The following is a 20114-nucleotide window of genomic DNA, read 5'->3' on the forward strand; positions in this document are numbered from 1 at the left end:
TCTAGGTTACACCGTTCGTTGGCAGTAACAGTTTTAATTTTTAGGTTTCACTCTGTTTTCTCCTATATGGGTACATGTAGTTGGAACTCTAAATGAAACACGGTTTGTGCTAGCTCTTTGAAACTTGACACAATAAAGTAGTTCCAAGTTCTGTCTCTATGGTTTGTTTCCTATTGATGTAGCCCTAAGCAGAGACTGGCACAAAACACTTTCATGGAAAGGGGTTGGCAAGCTTCCAAAAAACTACGTGTTTCCTGAAATCACAGCACACACTTTTTCACCCAATCTTGATGACACTTTCAGGTAATGATCAGTACCCCAATCCCACTTGGCTCATCAAATTTCCTTCTTCTAGGTTACACCGTTCGTTGGCAGTAACAGTTTTAATTTTTAGGTTTCACTCTGTTTTCTCCTATATGGGTACATGTAGTTGGAACTCTAAATGAAACACGGTTTGTGCTAGCTCTTTGAAACTTGACACAAAAATGTAGTTCCAAGTTCTATCACTATGTTTTTTTTCCTATGGATGTAGCCCTAAGCAGAGACTTGCGCAAATCACTTTCATCGAAAGGGGTTGCCAAGCTTCCAAAAAACTACGATTTTTTGAAATCTCAGCACACATTTTTTCACCCAATCTGGATGACACTTTCAGGTAATGATCAGTACCCCAATCCCAATTGGCTCACCAAATTTCGTTCTTCTAGGTTAAACCGATCGTTGGCAGTCACAGTTTTAATTTTTCGGTTTCACTCTGTTTTCTCCTATATGGATACATGTAGTTGGAACTCTAAATCAAACACGGTTTGTGCTAGCTCTTTGAAACTTGACACAATAAAGTAGTTCCAAGTTCAATCTCTATGGTTTGTTTCCTATTGATGTAGCCCTAAGCAGAGACTGGCGCAAATCACTTTCATGGAAAGGGGTTGCGAAGCTTTCAAAAAACTACGAGTTTCCTGAATTCTCAGCACACATTTTTTCACCCAAACTTGATGACACTTTCAGGTAATGATCAGAACCCCAATCCCACTTGGCTCACCAAATTTCGTTTTTCTAGGTTAAACCTTTCGTTGGCAGTAACAGTTTTAATTTTTAGGTTTCACTGTGTTTTCTCTTATATGGATACATGTATTTGGAACTCTAAATCAAACTCGGTTTGTGCTAGCTCTTTGAAACTTGAAACAATAAAATAGTTCCTAGTTCTATCTCTGTGGTTTGTTTCCTATTGATGTAGCCCTAAGCAGAGACTGGCGCAAATCACTTTCATGGAAAGGGTTTGCCACGCTTCCAAAAAACTACGAGTTTCCTGAAATCTCAGCGCACATTTTTTCACCCAATCTGGATGACACTTTCAGGTCATAATCAGTACCCCAATCGCAATTGGCTCACCAAATTTCGTTCTTCTAAGTTAAACCGTTCGTTGGCAGTAACAGTTTTAATTTTTAGGTTTCACTCTGTTTTCTCCTTTATGGATACATGTAGTTGGAACTCTAAATCAAACAGGGTTTGTACTAGCTTTTTGAAACTTGACACAATAAAGTAGTTCCAAGTTCTATCTCTATGGTTTGTTTCCTATTGATGTAGCCCTAAGCATAGACTGGCGCAAAACACTTTCATGGAAAGGGGTTGGAATGCTTCCAAAAAACTACGAGTTTCCTGAAATCTCAGCACACACTTTTTCACCCAATCTTGATGACACTTACAGGTAATGATCAGTACCCCAATCCCACTTGGCTCAACAAATTTCGTTCTTCTAGGTTACACCGTTCGTTGGCAGTAACAGTTTTAATTTTTAGGTTTCACTCTGTTTTCTCCTATATGGGTACATGTAGTTTCAACTCTAAATCAAAGACGGTTTGTGCTAACTCTTTGAAACTTGACACAATAAAGTAGTTCCAAGTTCTTTCTCTATGGTTTGTTTCTTATTGATGTAGCCCTAAGCAGAGACTGGCGCAAATCACTTCCATGGAAAGGGGTTGGCAAGCTTCAAAAATCTACGAGTTTCCAGAAATCTCAGCACACATTTTTTCACCCAATCTTGATGACACTTTTAGGTAATGATCAGAACCAAAATCCCTCTTGGCTCACCAAATTTCGTTCTTCTAGGTTAAACCGTTCGTTGCCAGTAACAGTTTTAATTTTTTGGTTTCACTCTGTTTTCTCCTATATGGATACATGTAGTTGGAACTCTAAATCAAACACGATTTGTACTAGCTCTTTGAAACTTCACACAATAAAGTAGTTCCATGTTCTATCTCTATGGTTTGTTTCCTATTGATTTAGCCCTAAGCAGAGACTGGCACAAAACACTTTCATGGAAAGGGGTTGGCAAGCTTCCAAAAAACCGAGTTTCCTGAAATCTCAGGACACACTTTTTCACCCAATCTTGATGACACTTTCAGGTAATGATCAGTACCCCATTCCCACTTGGCTCAACAAATTTCGTTCTTCTCGGTTACACCGTTCGTTGGCAGTAACAGTTTTAATTTTTAGGTTTCACTCTGGTTTCTCTTATATGGGTACATGTAGTTGGAACTCTAAATCAAACACGGTTTGTGCTAGCTCTTTGAAACATGACACAATAAAGTAGTTCCAAGTTCTGTCTCTATGGATTGTTTCCTATTGATGTAGCCCTAAGCAGAGACTGGCACAAAACACTTTCATGGAAAGGGGTTGGCAAGCTTCCAAAAAACTACGAGTTTCCTGAAATCACAGCACACACTTTTTCACCCAATCTTGATGACACTTTCAGGTAATGATCATTACCCCAATCCCACTTGGCACAACAAATTTCGTTCTTCTATGTTACACCGTTCGTTTGCAGTAACAGTTTTATTTTTTAGGTTTCACTCTGTTTTCTCCTATATGGGTACATGTAGTTGGAACTCTAAATCAAACACGGTTTGTGCTAGCTCTTTGAAACTTGACACAAAAGTAGTTCCAAGTTCTGTCTCTATGGTTTGTTTCCTATTGATGTAGCCCTAAGCAGAGACTGGCACAAAACACTTTAATGGAAAGGGGTTGGCAAGCTTCCAAAAAACTACGAGTTTCCTGAAATCACAGCACACACTTTTTCACCCAATCTTGATGACACTTTCAGGTAATGATCAGTACCCCAATCCCACTTGGTTCAACAAATTTCGTTCTTCTAGGTTACACCGTTCGTTGGCAGTAACAGTTTTAATTTTTAGGTTTCACTCTGTTTTCTCCTATATGGATACATGTAGTTGGAACTCTAAATCAAACACGGTTTGTGCTAGCTCTTTGAAACTTGACACAATAAAGTAGTTCCAAGTTCTATCTCTATGGTTTGTTTCCTATTGATGTAGCCCTAAGCAGAGACTGGCGCAAATCACTTTCATGGAAAGGGGTTGCCAAGCTTCCAAAAAACGACGAGTTTCCTGAAATCTCAGCACACATTTTTTCACCCAATCTGGATGACACTTTCAGGTAATGATCAGTACCCCAATCCCAATTGGCTCACCATATTTCGTTCTTCTAGGTTAAACCGTTCGTTGGCAGTAACAGTTTTAATTTTTAGGTTTCACTCTGTTTTCTCCTATCTGGGTACATGTAGTTGGAACTCTAAATCAAACACGGTTTGTGCTAGCTCTTTGAAACTTGACACAATAAAGTAGTTCCAAGTTCTATCACTATGGTTTGTTTTCTATTGATGTAGCCCTAAGCAGAGACTGGCGCAAATCACTTTCATGGAAAGGGGTTGCCAAGCTTCCAAAAAACTACGAGTTTATTGAAATCTCAGCACACATTTTTTCACCCAATCTGGATGACACTTTCAGGTAATGATCAATACCCCAATTCCACTTGGCTCACCAAATTTCGTTCTTCTATGTTAAACCGTTCGTTGGCAGTAACAGTTTTAATTTTTAGGTTTCACTCTGTTTTTTCCTATATGGATACATGTAGTTTCAACTCTAAATCAAAGACGGTTTGTGCAAGCTCTTTGAAACTTGACACAATAAAGTAGTTCCAAGTTCTATCTCTATGGTTTGTTTCCTATTGATGTAGCCCTATGCAGAGACTGGCGCAAATCACTTCCATGGAAAGGGGTTGGCAAGCTTCCAAAAATCTACGAGTTTCCTGAAATCTCAGCACACATTTTTTCAACCAATCTTGATGACACTTTTAGGTAATGATCAGAACCAAAATCCCTCTTGGCTAACCAAATTTCGTTCTTCTAGGTTAAACCGTTCGTTGCCAGTAACAGTTTTAATTTTTAGGTTTCACTCTTTTTTCTCCTATATGGATACATGTAGTTGGAAATCTAAATCAAACACGATTTGTGCTAGCTCTTTGAAACTTGACACAATAAAGTAATTCCAAGTTCTATCTCTATGGTTTGTTTCCTATTGATGTATCCCTAAGCAGAGACTGGCGCAAATCACTTTCATTGAAAGGGGTTGCCAAGTTTCCAAAAAACTACGAGTTTCCTGAAATCTCAGCACAAATTTTTTCACCCAATCTTGATGACACTTTCAGGTAATGATCAGTACCCGAATCCCACTTGGCTCACCAAATTTCGTTATTCTTGGTTAAACCGTTGGTTTGCAGTAAGAGATTTAATTTTTAGGTTTCACTCTGTTTTCTCCTATATGGATACATGTAGTTGGAACTCTAAATAAAACACGGTTTGTGCTAGCTCTTTGAAACTTGACACAATAAAGTAGTTCCAAGTTCAATCTCTATGGTTTGTTTCCTATTGATGTAGCCCTAAGCAGAGACTGGCGCAAATCACTTTCATGGAAAGGGGTTGCGAAGCTTCCAAAAAACTACGAGTTTCCTGAATTCTCAGCACACATTTTTTCACCCAATCTGGATGACACATTCAGGTAATGATCAGTACCCCAATCCCACTTGGCTCACCAAATTTCGTTCTTCTAGGTTAAACCGTTCGTTGGCAGTAACAGTTTTAATTTTTAGGTTTCACTCTGTTTTTTCCTATATGGATACATGTAGTTGGAACTCTAAATCAAAGACGGTTTGTGCTCGCTCTTTGAAACTTGATACAATAAAGTAGTTCCAAGTTCTATCTCTATGGTTTGCTTTCTATTGATGTAGCCCTAAGCAGAGACTGGTGCAAATCACTTTCATGGAAAGGGGTTGCCAAGCTTCCAAAAAACTACGAGTTTCCTGAAATCTCAGCACACATTTTTTCACCCAATCTGGATGACACTTTCAGGTAATGATCAGTACCCCAATCCCAATTGGCTCACCAAATTTCGTTCTTCTAGGTTAAACCGATCGTTGGCAGTCACAGTTTTAATTTTTAGGTTTCACTCTGTTTTCTCCTATATGGATACATGTAGTTGGAACTCTAAATCAAACACGGTTTGTGCTAGCTCTTGAAACGTGACACAATAAAGTAGTTCCAAGTTCAATCTCTATGGTTTGTTTCCTATTGATGTAGCCCTAAGCAGAGACTGGCGCAAATCACTTTCATGGAAAGGGGTTGCGAAGCTTTCAAAAAACTACGAGTTTCCTGAATTCTCAGCACACATTTTTTCAGCCAAACTTGATGACACTTTCAGGTAATGATCAGTACCCCAATCCCACTTGGCTCACCAAATTTCGTTTTTCTAGGTTAAACCTTTCGTTGGCAGTAACAGTTTTAATTTTTAGGTTTCACTCTGTTTTCTCCTATATGGGTACATGTAGTTTCAACTCTAAATCAAAGACGGTTTGTGCTAGCTCTTTGAAACTTGACACAATAAAGTAGTTCCAAGTTCTTTCTCTATGGTTTGTTTCTTATTGATGTAGCCCTAAGCAGAGACTGGCGCAAATCACTTCCATGGAAAGGGGTTGGCAAGCTTCAAAAATCTACGAGTTTCCAGAAATCTCAGCACACATTTTTTCACCCAATCTTGATGACACTTTTAGGTAATGATCAGAACCAAAATCCCTCTTGGCTCACCAAATTTCGTTCTTCTAGGTTAAACCGTTCGTTGCCAGTAACAGTTTTAATTTTTAGGTTTCACTCTGTTTTCTCCTATATGGATACATGTAGTTGGAAATCTAAATCAAACACGATTTGTGCTAGCTCTTTGAAACTTGACACAATAAAGTAATTCCAAGTTCTATCTCTATGGTTTGTTTCCTATTGATGTATCCCTAAGCAGAGACTGGCGCAAATCACTTTCATTGAAAGGGGTTGCGAAGTTTCCAAAAAACTACGAGTTTCCTGAAATCTCAGCACACATTTTTTCACCCAATCTTGATGACACTTTCAGGTAATGATCAGTACCCGAATCCCACTTGGCTCACCAAATTTCGTTATTCTTGGTTAAACCGTTGGTTTGCAGTAAGAGATTTAATTTTTAGGTTTCACTCTGTTTTCTCCTATATGGATACATGTAGTTGGAACTCTAAATAAAACACGGTTTGTGCTAGCTCTTTGAAACTTGACACAATAAAGTAGTTCCAAGTTCAATCTCTATGGTTTGTTTCCTATTGATGTAGCCCTAAGCAGAGACTGGCGCAAATCACTTTCATGGAAAGGGGTTGTGAAGCTTCCAAAAAACTACGAGTTTCCTGAATTCTCAGCACACATTTTTTCACCCAATCTGGATGACACATTCAGGTAATGATCAGTACCCCAATCCCACTTGGCTCACCAAATTTCGTTCTTCTAGGTTAAACCGTTCGTTGGCAGTAACAGTTTTAATTTTAAGTTTCACTCTGTTTTTTCCTATATGGATACATGTAGTTGGAACTCTAAATCAAAGACGGTTTGTGCTCGCTCTTTGAAACTTGACACAATAAAGTAGTTCCAAGTTCTATCTCTATGGTTTGCTTTCTATTGATGTAGCCCTAAGCAGAGACTGGTGCAAATCACTTTCATGGAAAGGGGTTGCCAAGCTTCCAAAAAACTACGAGTTTCCTGAAATCTCAGCACACATTTTTTCACCCAATCTGGATGACACTTTCAGGTAATGATCAGTACCCCAATCCCAATTGGCTCACCAAATTTCGTTCTTCTAGGTTAAACCGATCGTTGGCAGTCACAGTTTTAATTTTTAGGTTTCACTCTGTTTTCTCCTATATGGATACATGTAGTTGGAACTCTAAATCAAACTCGGTTTGTGCTAGCTCTTTGAAACTTGACACAATAAAGTAGTTCCAAGTTCAATCTCTATGGTTTGTTTCCTATTGATGTAGCCCTAAGCAGAGACTGGCGCAAATCACTTTCATGGAAAGGGGTTGCGAAGCTTTCAAAAAACTACGAGTTTCCTGAATTCTCAGCACACATTTTTTCAGCCAAACTTGATGACACTTTCAGGTAATGATCAGTACCCCAATCCCACTTGGCTCACCAAATTTCGTTTTTCTAGGTTAAACCTTTCGTTGGCAGTAACAGTTTTAATTTTTAGGTTTCACTCTGTTTTCTCCTATATGGGTACATGTAGTTGGAACTCTAAATGAAACACGGTTTGTGCTAGCTCTTTGAAACTTGACACAAAAAAGTAGTTCCAAGTTCTATCACTATGTTTTTTTTTCCTATTGATGTAGCCCTAAGCAGAGACTTGCGCAAATCACTTTCATCGAAAGGGGTTGCCAAGCTTCCAAAAAACTACGATTTTTTGAAATCTCAGCACACATTTTTCACCCAATCTGGATGACACTTGCAGGTAATGATCAGTACCCCAATCCCACTTGGCTCACCAAATTTCGTTCTTCTAGGTTAAACCGTTCATTGGCAGTAACAGTTTTAATTTTTAGGTTTCACTCTGTTTTTTCCTATATGGATACATGTAGTTGGAACTCTAAATCAAAGACGGTTTGTGCTCGCTCTTTGAAACTTGACACAATAAAGTAGTTCCAAGTTCTATCTCTATGGTTTGCTTTCTATTGATGTAGCCCTAAGCAGAGACTGGTGCAAATCACTTTCATGGAAAGGGGTTGCCAAGCTTCCAAAAAACTACGAGTTTCCTGAAATCTCAGCACACATTTTTTCACCCAATCTGGATGACACTTTCAGGTAATGATCAGTACCCCATTCCCAATTGGCTCACCAAATTTCGTTCTTCTAGGTTAAACCGATCGTTGGCAGTCACAGTTTTAATTTTTAGGTTTCACTCTGTTTTCTCCTATATGGATACATGTAGTTGGAACTCTAAATCAAACACGGTTTGTGCTAGCTCTTTGAAACTTGACACAATAAAGTAGTTCCAAGTTCAATCTCTATGGTTTGTTTCCTATTGATGTAGCCCTAAGCAGAGACTGGCGCAAATCACTTTCATGGAAAGGGGTTGCGAAGCTTTCAAAAAACTACGAGTTTCCTGAATTCTCAGCACACATTTTTTCACCCAAACTTGATGACACTTTCAGGTAATGATCAGTACCCCAATCCCACTTGGCTCACCAAATTTCGTTTTTCTAGGTTAAACTTTTCGTTGGCAGTAACAGTTTTAATTTTTAGGTTTCACTGTGTTTTCTCTTATATGGATACATGTATTTGGAACTCTAAATCAAACACGGTTTGTACTAGCTCTTTGAAACTTGAAACAATAAAATAGTTCCAAGTTCTATCTCTGTGGTTTGTTTCCTATTGATGTAGCCCTAAGCAGAGACTGGCGCAAATCACTTTCATGGAAAGGGGTTGCCACGCTTCCAAAAAACCACGAGTTTCCTGAAATCTCAGCACACATTTTTTCACCCAATCTGGATGACACTTTCAGGTAATAATCAGTACCCCAATCGCAATTGGCTCACCAAATTTCGTTCTTCTAAGTTAAACCGTTCGTTGGCAGTAACAGTTTTAATATTTAGGTTTCACTCTGTTTTCTCCTTTATGGATACATGTAGTTGGAACTCTAAATCAAACAGGGTTTGTACTAGCTTTTTGAAACTTGACACAATAAAGTAGTTCCAAGTTCTATCTCTATGGTTTGTTTCCTATTGATGTAGCCCTAAGCAGAGACTGGCGCAAAACACTTTCATGGAAAGGGGTTGGAATGCTTCCAAAAAACTACGAGTTTCCTGAAATCTCAGCACACACTTTTTCACCCAATCTTGATGACACTTACAGGTAATGATCAGTACCCCAATCCCACTTGGCTCAACAAATTTCGTTCTTCTAGGTTACACCGTTCGTTGGCAGTAACAGTTTTAATTTTTAGGTTTCACTCTGTTTTCTCCTATATGGGTACATGTAGTTTCAACTCTAAATCAAAGACGGTTTGTGCTAGCTCTTTGAAACTTGACACAATAAAGTAGTTCCAAGTTCTTTCTCTATGGTTTGTTTCTTATTGATGTAGCCCTAAGCAGAGACTGGCGCAAATCACTTCCATGGAAAGGGGTTGGTAAGCTTCAAAAATCTACGAGTTTCCAGAAATCTCAGCACACATTTTTTCACCCAATCTTGATGACACTTTTAGGTAATGATCAGAACCAAAATCCCTCTTGGCTCACCAAATTTCGTTCTTCTATGTTAAACCGTTCGTTGCCAGTAACAGTTTTAATTTTTAGGTTTCACTCTGTTTTCTCCTATATGGATACATGTAGTTGGAACTCTAAATCAAACACGGTTTGTGCTAGCTCTTTGAAACTTGACCCAATAAGTAGTTCCAAGTTCAATCTCTATGATTTGTTTCCTATTGATGTAGCCCTAAGCAGAGACTGGCGCAAATCACTTTCATGGAAAGGGGTTGCGAAGCTTCCAAAAAACTACGAGTTTCCTGAATTCTCAGCACACATTTTTTCACCCAATCTGGATGACACTTTCAGGTAATGATCAGAACCCCATTCCCACTTGGCTCACCAAATTTCTTTCTTCTAGGTTAAACCGTTCGTTGGCAGTAACAGTTTTAATTTTTAGGTTTCACTCTGTTTTCTCCTATATGGGTACATGTGTTTGGAACTCTAAATCAAAGACGGTTGTGCTAGCTCTTTGAAACTTGACACAATAAAGTAGTTCCAAGTTCTATCTTTATGGTTTGTTTCCTATTGATGTAGCCCTAAGCAGAGACTGGCGCAAAACACTTTCATGGAAAGGGGTTGGCAAGCTTCCAAAAAACTACGAGTTTCCTGAATTCACGGCACACACTTTTTCACCCAATTTGATGACACTTTCAGTTAATGATCAGTACCCCAATCCCACTTGGCTCAACAAATTTCGTTCTTCTAGGTTACACCGTTCGTTGGCAGTAACAGTTTTAATTTTTAGGTTTCACTCTGTTTTCTCCTATATGGATACATGTACTTGGAACTCTAAATCAAACACCGTTTGTGCTAGCTCTTTGAAACTTGACACAATAAAGTAGTTCCAAGTTCTATCTCTATGGTTTGTTTCCTATTGATGTAGCCCTAAGCAGAGACTGGCACAAAACACTTTCATGGAAAGGGGTTGGCAAGCTTCCAAAAAACCGAGTTTCCTGAAATCTCAGGACACACTTTTTCACCCAATCTTGATGACACTTTCAGGTAATGATCAGTACCCCATTCCCACTTGGCTCAACAAATTTCGTTCTTCTCGGTTACACCGTTCGTTGGCAGTAACAGTTTTAATTTTTAGGTTTCACTCTGGTTTCTCTTATATGGGTACATGTAGTTGGAACTCTAAATCAAACACGGTTTGTGCTAGCTCTTTGAAACATGACACAATAAAGTAGTTCCAAGTTCTGTCTCTATGGATTGTTTCCTATTGATGTAGCCCTAAGCAGAGACTGGCACAAAACACTTTCATGGAAAGGGGTTGGCAAGCTTCCAAAAAACTATGAGTTTCCTGAAATCACAGCACACACTTTTTCACCCAATCTTGATGACACTTTCAGGTAATGATCATTACCCCAATCCCACTTGGCTCAACAAATTTCGTTCTTCTAGGTTACACCGTTCGTTTGCAGTAACAGTTTTAATTTTTAGGTTTCACTCTGTTTTCTCCTATATGGGTACATGTAGTTGGAACTCTAAATCAAACACGGTTTGTGCTAGCTCTTTGAAACTTGACACAATAAAAAAGTTCCAAGTTCTATCTCTATGGTTTGTTTCCTATTGATGTAGCCCTAAGCAGAGACTGGCGCAAATCACTTTCATCGATAGGGGTTGCAAAGCATCCAAAAAACTACGATTTTTTGAAATCTCAGCACATATTTTTCACCCAATCTGGATGACACTTTCAGGTAATGATCAGTACCCCAATCCCACTTGGCTCGACAAATTTCGTTCTTCTAGGTTAAACCGTTCGTTGGCAGTAACAGTTTTAATTTTTAGGTTTCACTCTGTTTTCTCCTATATGGATACATGTAGTTGGAACTCTAAATCAAAGACGGTTTGTGCTCGCTCTTTGAAACTTGACACAATAAAGTAGTTCCAAGTTCTATCTCAATGGTTTGCTTTCGATTGATGTAGCCCTAAGAAGAGACTGGTGCAAATCACTTTCATGGAAAGGGGTTGCCAAGCTTCCAAAAAACTACGAGTTTCCTGAAATATCAGCACACATTTTTTCACCCAAACTTGATGACACTTTCAGGTAATGATCAGTACCCCAATCCCACTTGGCTCACCAAATTTCGTTCTTCTAGGTTAAACCGTTCATTGGCAGTAACAGTTTTAATTTTTAGGTTTCACTCTGTTTTCTCCTATATGCATACATGTAGTTGGAACTAGAAATCAAACACGGTTTGTGCTAGCTCTTTGAAACTTGACACAATAAAGTAGTTCCAAGTTACATCTCTATGCTTTGTTTCCTATTGATGTAGCCCTAAGCAGAGACTGGCGCAAATCACTTTCATGGAAAGGGATTGCCAAGTTTCTAAAAAACTACGAGTTTTTTGAAATCTCAGCACACATTTTTTCACCCAATCTTGATGACACTTTCAGGTAATGATCAGTACCCCAATCCCACGTGGCTCACCAAATTTCATTCTTCTAGGTTAAACGGTTCGTTGGCAGTAACAGTTTTAATTTTTAGGTTTCACTCTGTTTTTCCCTATATGGATACATGTAATTGGAACTCTAAATCAAAGACGGTTTATGCTAGCTCTTTGAAACATGACACAATAAAGTAGTTCCAAGTTCTATCACTATGGTTTGTTTCCTATTGATGTAGCCCTAAGCAGAGACGGGCGCAAATCACTTTCATGGAAAGGGGTTGCCAAGCTTCCAAAAAACTATGAGTTTCCTGAAATCTCAGCACACACTTTTTTCACCCAATCTTGATGACACGTTCAGGTAATGATCAGTACCCCAATCCCACCTGATTCACCAAATTTCGTTCTTCTTGGTTAAACCGTTGGTTGGCAGTAACAGTTTTAATTTTTAGGTTTCACTCTGTTTTCACCTATATGGATACATGTAGTTGGAACTCTAAATCAAACACGGTTTGTGCTAGCTCTTTGAAACTTGACACAATAAAGTAGTTCCACGTTCTATCACTATGGTTTGTTTCCTATTGATGTAGCCCTAAGCAGAGACGGGCGCAAATCACTTTCATGGAAAGGGGTTGCCAAGCTTCCAAAAAACTACTAGTTTTCTGTAATCTCAGCACACGTTTTTTCATCCAGTATTGATGACACTTTCATGTAATGATCAGTACCCCAATCCCACTGGGCTAACCAAATTTCGTTCTCTTAGGTTAAACTGTTCGTTGGCAGTAACAGTTTTAATATTTAGGTTTCACTCTGTTTTCTCCTATATGGATACATGTAGTTGGAACTCTAAATCAAACACGGTTTGTGCTAGCTCTTTGAAACTTCAAACAATAAAGTAGTTCCAAGTTCCATCTCTATGGTTTGTTTCCTATTGATGTAACCCTAAGCAGAGACTGGCGCAAATCACTTTCATGAAAGGGGTTGCCAAGCTTCCAAAAAACTACGAGTTTCCTGAAATCTCAGCACACATTTTTTCACCCAATCTTGATGACACTTTCAGGTAATGATCAGTATCCCAATCCCACTTGGCTCACCAAATTTCGTTCTTCTAGGTTAAATCGTTCGTTGGCAGTAACAGTGTTAATTTTTCGGTTTCACTCTGTTTTCTCCTATATGGATACATGTAGTTGGAACTCTAAATCAAACACGGTTTGTGCTAGCTCTTTGAAACTTGACACAATAAAGTAGTTCCAAGTTCTATTTCTAAGGTTTGTTTCCTATTGATGTAGCCCTAAGCAGAGACTGGCGCAAAACACTTTCATGGAAAGGGGTTGGAAAGCTTCCAAAAAACTACGAGTTTCCTGAAATCTCAGCACACACTTTTTCACCCAATCTTGATGACACTTTCAGGTAATGATCAGTACCCCAATCCCACTTGGCTCAACAAATTTCGTTCTTCTAGGTTACACCGTTCGTTGGCAGTAACAGTTTTAATTTTTAGGTTTCACTCTGTTTTCTCCTATATGGGTACATGTAGTTGGAACTCTAAATGAAACACGGTTTGTGCTAGCTCTTTGAAACTTGACACAATGAAGTAGTTCCAAGTTCTATCTCTATGGTTTGTTTCCTATTGATGTAGCCCTAAGCAGAGACTGGCACAAAACACTTTCATGGAAAGGGGTTGGCAAGCTTCCAAAAAACTACGTGTTTCCTGAAATCACAGCACACACTTTTTCACCCAATCTTGATGACACTTTCAGGTAATGATCAGTACCCCAATCCCACTTGGCTCAACAAATTTCCTTCTTCTAGGTTACACCGTTCATTGGCAGTAACAGTTTTAATTTTTAGGTTTCACTCTGTTTTCTCCTATATGGGTACATGTAGTTGGAACTCTAAATGAAACACGGTTTGTGCTAGCTCTTTGAAACTTGACACAAAAAAGTAGTTCCAAGTTCTATCACTATGTTTTTTTTTCCTATTGATGTAGCCCTAAGCAGAGACTTGCGCAAATCACTTTCATCGAAAGGGGTTGCCAAGCTTCCAAAAAACTACGATTTTTTGAAATCTCAGCACACATTTTTCACCCAATCTGGATGACACTTGCAGGTAATGATCAGTACCCCAATCCCACTTGGCTCACCAAATTTCGTTCTTCTAGGTTAAACCGTTCATTGGCAGTAACAGTTTTAATTTTTAGGTTTCACTCTGTTTTTTCCTATATGGATACATGTAGTTGGAACTCTAAATCAAAGACGGTTTGTGCTCGCTCTTTGAAACTTGACACAATAAAGTAGTTCCAAGTTCTATCTCTATGGTTTGCTTTCTATTGATGTAGCCCTAAGCAGAGACTGGTGCAAATCACTTTCATGGAAAGGGGTTGCCAAGCTTCCAAAAAACTACGAGTTTCCTGAAATCTCAGCACACATTTTTTCACCCAATCTGGATGACACTTTCAGGTAATGATCAGTACCCCATTCCCAATTGGCTCACCAAATTTCGTTCTTCTAGGTTAAACCGATCGTTGGCAGTCACAGTTTTAATTTTTAGGTTTCACTCTGTTTTCTCCTATATGGATACATGTAGTTGGAACTCTAAATCAAACACGGTTTGTGCTAGCTCTTTGAAACTTGACACAATAAAGTAGTTCCAAGTTCAATCTCTATGGTTTGTTTCCTATTGATGTAGCCCTAAGCAGAGACTGGCGCAAATCACTTTCATGGAAAGGGGTTGCGAAGCTTTCAAAAAACTACGAGTTTCCTGAATTCTCAGCACACATTTTTTCACCCAAACTTGATGACACTTTCAGGTAATGATCAGTACCCCAATCCCACTTGGCTCACCAAATTTCGTTTTTCTAGGTTAAACTTTTCGTTGGCAGTAACAGTTTTAATTTTTAGGTTTCACTGTGTTTTCTCTTATATGGATACATGTATTTGGAACTCTAAATCAAACACGGTTTGTACTAGCTCTTTGAAACTTGAAACAATAAAATAGTTCCAAGTTCTATCTCTGTGGTTTGTTTCCTATTGATGTAGCCCTAAGCAGAGACTGGCGCAAATCACTTTCATGGAAAGGGGTTGCCACGCTTCCAAAAAACCACGAGTTTCCTGAAATCTCAGCACACATTTTTTCACCCAATCTGGATGACACTTTCAGGTAATAATCAGTACCCCAATCGCAATTGGCTCACCAAATTTCGTTCTTCTAAGTTAAACCGTTCGTTGGCAGTAACAGTTTTAATATTTAGGTTTCACTCTGTTTTCTCCTTTATGGATACATGTAGTTGGAACTCTAAATCAAACAGGGTTTGTACTAGCTTTTTGAAACTTGACACAATAAAGTAGTTCCAAGTTCTATCTCTATGGTTTGTTTCCTATTGATGTAGCCCTAAGCAGAGACTGGCGCAAAACACTTTCATGGAAAGGGGTTGGAATGCTTCCAAAAAACTACGAGTTTCCTGAAATCTCAGCACACACTTTTTCACCCAATCTTGATGACACTTACAGGTAATGATCAGTACCCCAATCCCACTTGGCTCAACAAATTTCGTTCTTCTAGGTTACACCGTTCGTTGGCAGTAACAGTTTTAATTTTTAGGTTTCACTCTGTTTTCTCCTATATGGGTACATGTAGTTTCAACTCTAAATCAAAGACGGTTTGTGCTAGCTCTTTGAAACTTGACACAATAAAGTAGTTCCAAGTTCTTTCTCTATGGTTTGTTTCTTATTGATGTAGCCCTAAGCAGAGACTGGCGCAAATCACTTCCATGGAAAGGGGTTGGTAAGCTTCAAAAATCTACGAGTTTCCAGAAATCTCAGCACACATTTTTTCACCCAATCTTGATGACACTTTTAGGTAATGATCAGAACCAAAATCCCTCTTGGCTCACCAAATTTCGTTCTTCTATGTTAAACCATTCGTTGCCAGTAACAGTTTTAATTTTTAGGTTTCACTCTGTTTTCTCCTATATGGATACATGTATTTGGAACTCTAAATCAAACACGGTTTGTGCTAGCTCTTTGAAACTTGACCCAATAAGTAGTTCCAAGTTCAATCTCTATGATTTGTTTCCTATTGATGTAGCCCTAAGCAGAGACTGGCGCAAATCACTTTCATGGAAAGGGGTTGCGAAGCTTCCAAAAAACTACGAGTTTCCTGAATTCTCAGCACACATTTTTTCACCCAATCTGGATGACACTTTCAGGTAATGATCAGAACCCCATTCCCACTTGGCTCACCAAATTTCGTTCTTCTAGGTTAAACCGTTCGTTGGCAGTAACAGTTTTAATTTTTAGGTTTCACTCTGTTTTCTCCTATATGGGTACATGTGTTTGGAACTCTAAATCAAAGACGGTTGTGCTAGCTCTTTGAAACTTGACACAATAAAGTAGTTCCAAGTTCTATCTTTATGGTTTGTTTCCTATTGATGTAGCCCTAAGCAGAGACTGGCGCAAAACACTTTCATGGAAAGGGGTTGGCAAGCTTCCAAAAAACTACGAGTTTCCTGAATTCACGGCACACACTTTTTCACCCAATTTGATGACACTTTCAGTTAATGATCAGTACCCCAATCCCACTTGGCTCAACAAATTTCGTTCTTCTAGGTTACACCGTTCGTTGGCAGTAACAGTTTTAATTTTTAGGTTTCACTCTGTTTTCTCCTATATGGATACATGTACTTGGAACTCTAAATCAAACACCGTTTGTGCTAGCTCTTTGAAACTTGACACAATAAAGTAGTTCCAAGTTCTATCTCTATGGTTTGTTTCCTATTGATGTAGCCCTAAGCAGAGACTGGCACAAAACACTTTCATGGAAAGGGGTTGGCAAGCTTCCAAAAAACCGAGTTTCCTGAAATCTCAGGACACACTTTTTCACCCAATCTTGATGACACTTTCAGGTAATGATCAGTACCCCATTCCCACTTGGCTCAACAAATTTCGTTCTTCTCGGTTACACCGTTCGTTGGCAGTAACAGTTTTAATTTTTAGGTTTCACTCTGGTTTCTCTTATATGGGTACATGTAGTTGGAACTCTAAATCAAACACGGTTTGTGCTAGCTCTTTGAAACATGACACAATAAAGTAGTTCCAAGTTCTGTCTCTATGGATTGTTTCCTATTGATGTAGCCCTAAGCAGAGACTGGCACAAAACACTTTCATGGAAAGGGGTTGGCAAGCTTCCAAAAAACTATGAGTTTCCTGAAATCACAGCACACACTTTTTCACCCAATCTTGATGACACTTTCAGGTAATGATCATTACCCCAATCCCACTTGGCTCAACAAATTTCGTTCTTCTAGGTTACACCGTTCGTTTGCAGTAACAGTTTTAATTTTTAGGTTTCACTCTGTTTTCTCCTATATGGGTACATGTAGTTGGAACTCTAAATCAAACACGGTTTGTGCTAGCTCTTTGAAACTTGACACAATAAAAAAGTTCCAAGTTCTATCTCTATGGTTTGTTTCCTATTGATGTAGCCCTAAGCAGAGACTGGCGCAAATCACTTTCATCGAAAGGGGTTGCAAAGCATCCAAAAAACTACGATTTTTTGAAATCTCAGCACATATTTTTCACCCAATCTGGATGACACTTTCAGGTAATGATCAGTACCCCAATCCCACTTGGCTCGACAAATTTCGTTCTTCTAGGTTAAACCGTTCGTTGGCAGTAACAGTTTTAATTTTTAGGTTTCACTCTGTTTTCTCCTATATGGATACATGTAGTTGGAACTCTAAATCAAAGACGGTTTGTGCTCGCTCTTTGAAACTTGACACAATAAAGTAGTTCCAAGTTCTATCTCAATGGTTTGCTTTCGATTGATGTAGCCCTAAGAAGAGACTGGTGCAAATCACTTTCATGGAAAGGGGTTGCCAAGCTTCCAAAAAACTACGAGTTTCCTGAAATATCAGCACACATTTTTTCACCCAAACTTGATGACACTTTCAGGTAATGATCAGTACCCCAATCCCACTTGGCTCACCAAATTTCGTTCTTCTAGGTTAAACCGTTCATTGGCAGTAACAGTTTTAATTTTTAGGTTTCACTCTGTTTTCTCCTATATGCATACATGTAGTTGGAACTAGAAATCAAACACGGTTTGTGCTAGCTCTTTGAAACTTGACACAATAAAGTAGTTCCAAGTTACATCTCTATGCTTTGTTTCCTATTGATGTAGCCCTAAGCAGAGACTGGCGCAAATCACTTTCATGGAAAGGGATTGCCAAGTTTCTAAAAAACTACGAGTTTTTTGAAATCTCAGCACACATTTTTTCACCCAATCTTGATGACACTTTCAGGTAATGATCAGTACCCCAATCCCACGTGGCTCACCAAATTTCATTCTTCTAGGTTAAACGGTTCGTTGGCAGTAACAGTTTTAATTTTTAGGTTTCACTCTGTTTTTCCCTATATGGATACATGTAATTGGAACTCTAAATCAAAGACGGTTTATGCTAGCTCTTTGAAACATGACACAATAAAGTAGTTCCAAGTTCTATCACTATGGTTTGTTTCCTATTGATGTAGCCCTAAGCAGAGACGGGCGCAAATCACTTTCATGGAAAGGGGTTGCCAAGCTTCCAAAAAACTATGAGTTTCCTGAAATCTCAGCACACACTTTTTTCACCCAATCTTGATGACACGTTCAGGTAATGATCAGTACCCCAATCCCACCTGATTCACCAAATTTCGTTCTTCTTGGTTAAACCGTTGGTTGGCAGTAACAGTTTTAATTTTTAGGTTTCACTCTGTTTTCACCTATATGGATACATGTAGTTGGAACTCTAAATCAAACACGGTTTGTGCTAGCTCTTTGAAACTTGACACAATAAAGTAGTTCCACGTTCTATCACTATGGTTTGTTTCCTATTGATGTAGCCCTAAGCAGAGACGGGCGCAAATCACTTTCATGGAAAGGGGTTGCCAAGCTTCCAAAAAACTACTAGTTTTCTGTAATCTCAGCACACGTTTTTTCATCCAGTATTGATGACACTTTCATGTAATGATCAGTACCCCAATCCCACTGGGCTAACCAAATTTCGTTCTCTTAGGTTAAACTGTTCGTTGGCAGTAACAGTTTTAATATTTAGGTTTCACTCTGTTTTCTCCTATATGGATACATGTAGTTGGAACTCTAAATCAAACACGGTTTGTGCTAGCTCTTTGAAACTTCAAACAATAAAGTAGTTCCAAGTTCCATCTCTATGGTTTGTTTCCTATTGATGTAACCCTAAGCAGAGACTGGCGCAAATCACTTTCATGAAAGGGGTTGCCAAGCTTCCAAAAAACTACGAGTTTCCTGAAATCTCAGCACACATTTTTTCACCCAATCTTGATGACACTTTCAGGTAATGATCAGTATCCCAATCCCACTTGGCTCACCAAATTTCGTTCTTCTAGGTTAAATCGTTCGTTGGCAGTAACAGTGTTAATTTTTCGGTTTCACTCTGTTTTCTCCTATATGGATACATGTAGTTGGAACTCTAAATCAAACACGGTTTGTGCTAGCTCTTTGAAACTTGACACAATAAAGTAGTTCCAAGTTCTATTTCTAAGGTTTGTTTCCTTTTGAAGTAGCCCTAAGCAGAGACTGGCGCAAATCACTTACATGGAAAGGGGTTGCCAAGCTATCAAAAAACTACGAGTTTCCTGAATCTCAGCACACGTTTTTTCACCCAATCTTGATGATACTTTCAGGTAATGATCAGAACCGCAATCACACTTGGCTCACCATATTTCGTTCTTCTAGGTTAAACTATTCGTTGGCAGTAAGAGTTTTAATTTTTACGTTTCACTCTGGTTTCTCCTATATGGATACATGTATTTGGAACTCTAAATCAAGCACGGTTGTGCTAGCTCTTTGATACTTGACACAATAAAGTAGTTCCAAGTTATATCTCTATGCTTTGTTTCCTATTGATGTCGCCCTAAGCAGAGACCGGCGCAAATCACTTTCATTTAAAGGGGTTGCAAAGCTTCTAAAAAACTACGAGTATCCTGAAATCTCAGCACACATTTTTTCACCCAATCTTGATGACACTTTCAGGTAATGATCAGTACCCCAATCCCATTTGGCTCACCCTATTTCGTTCTTGTAGGTTAAAGCATTCGTTCACAGTAACAGTTTTAATTTTTAGGTTTCAATCCGTTTTCTCCATTATGGATACATGTATTTGGAACTCTAAATCAAAGACGGTTTATGCTAGCTCTTTGAAACTTGACACAATAAAGTAGTTCCAAGTTCTCTCTCTATGGTTTGTTTCCTATTGATGTAGCCCTAAGCAGA

The sequence above is a fragment of the Spermophilus citellus genome, assembly GCF_964194105.1.
Source record: "Spermophilus citellus genome assembly, chromosome: 14".
Classification (NCBI taxonomy): domain Eukaryota; kingdom Metazoa; phylum Chordata; class Mammalia; order Rodentia; family Sciuridae; genus Spermophilus; species Spermophilus citellus.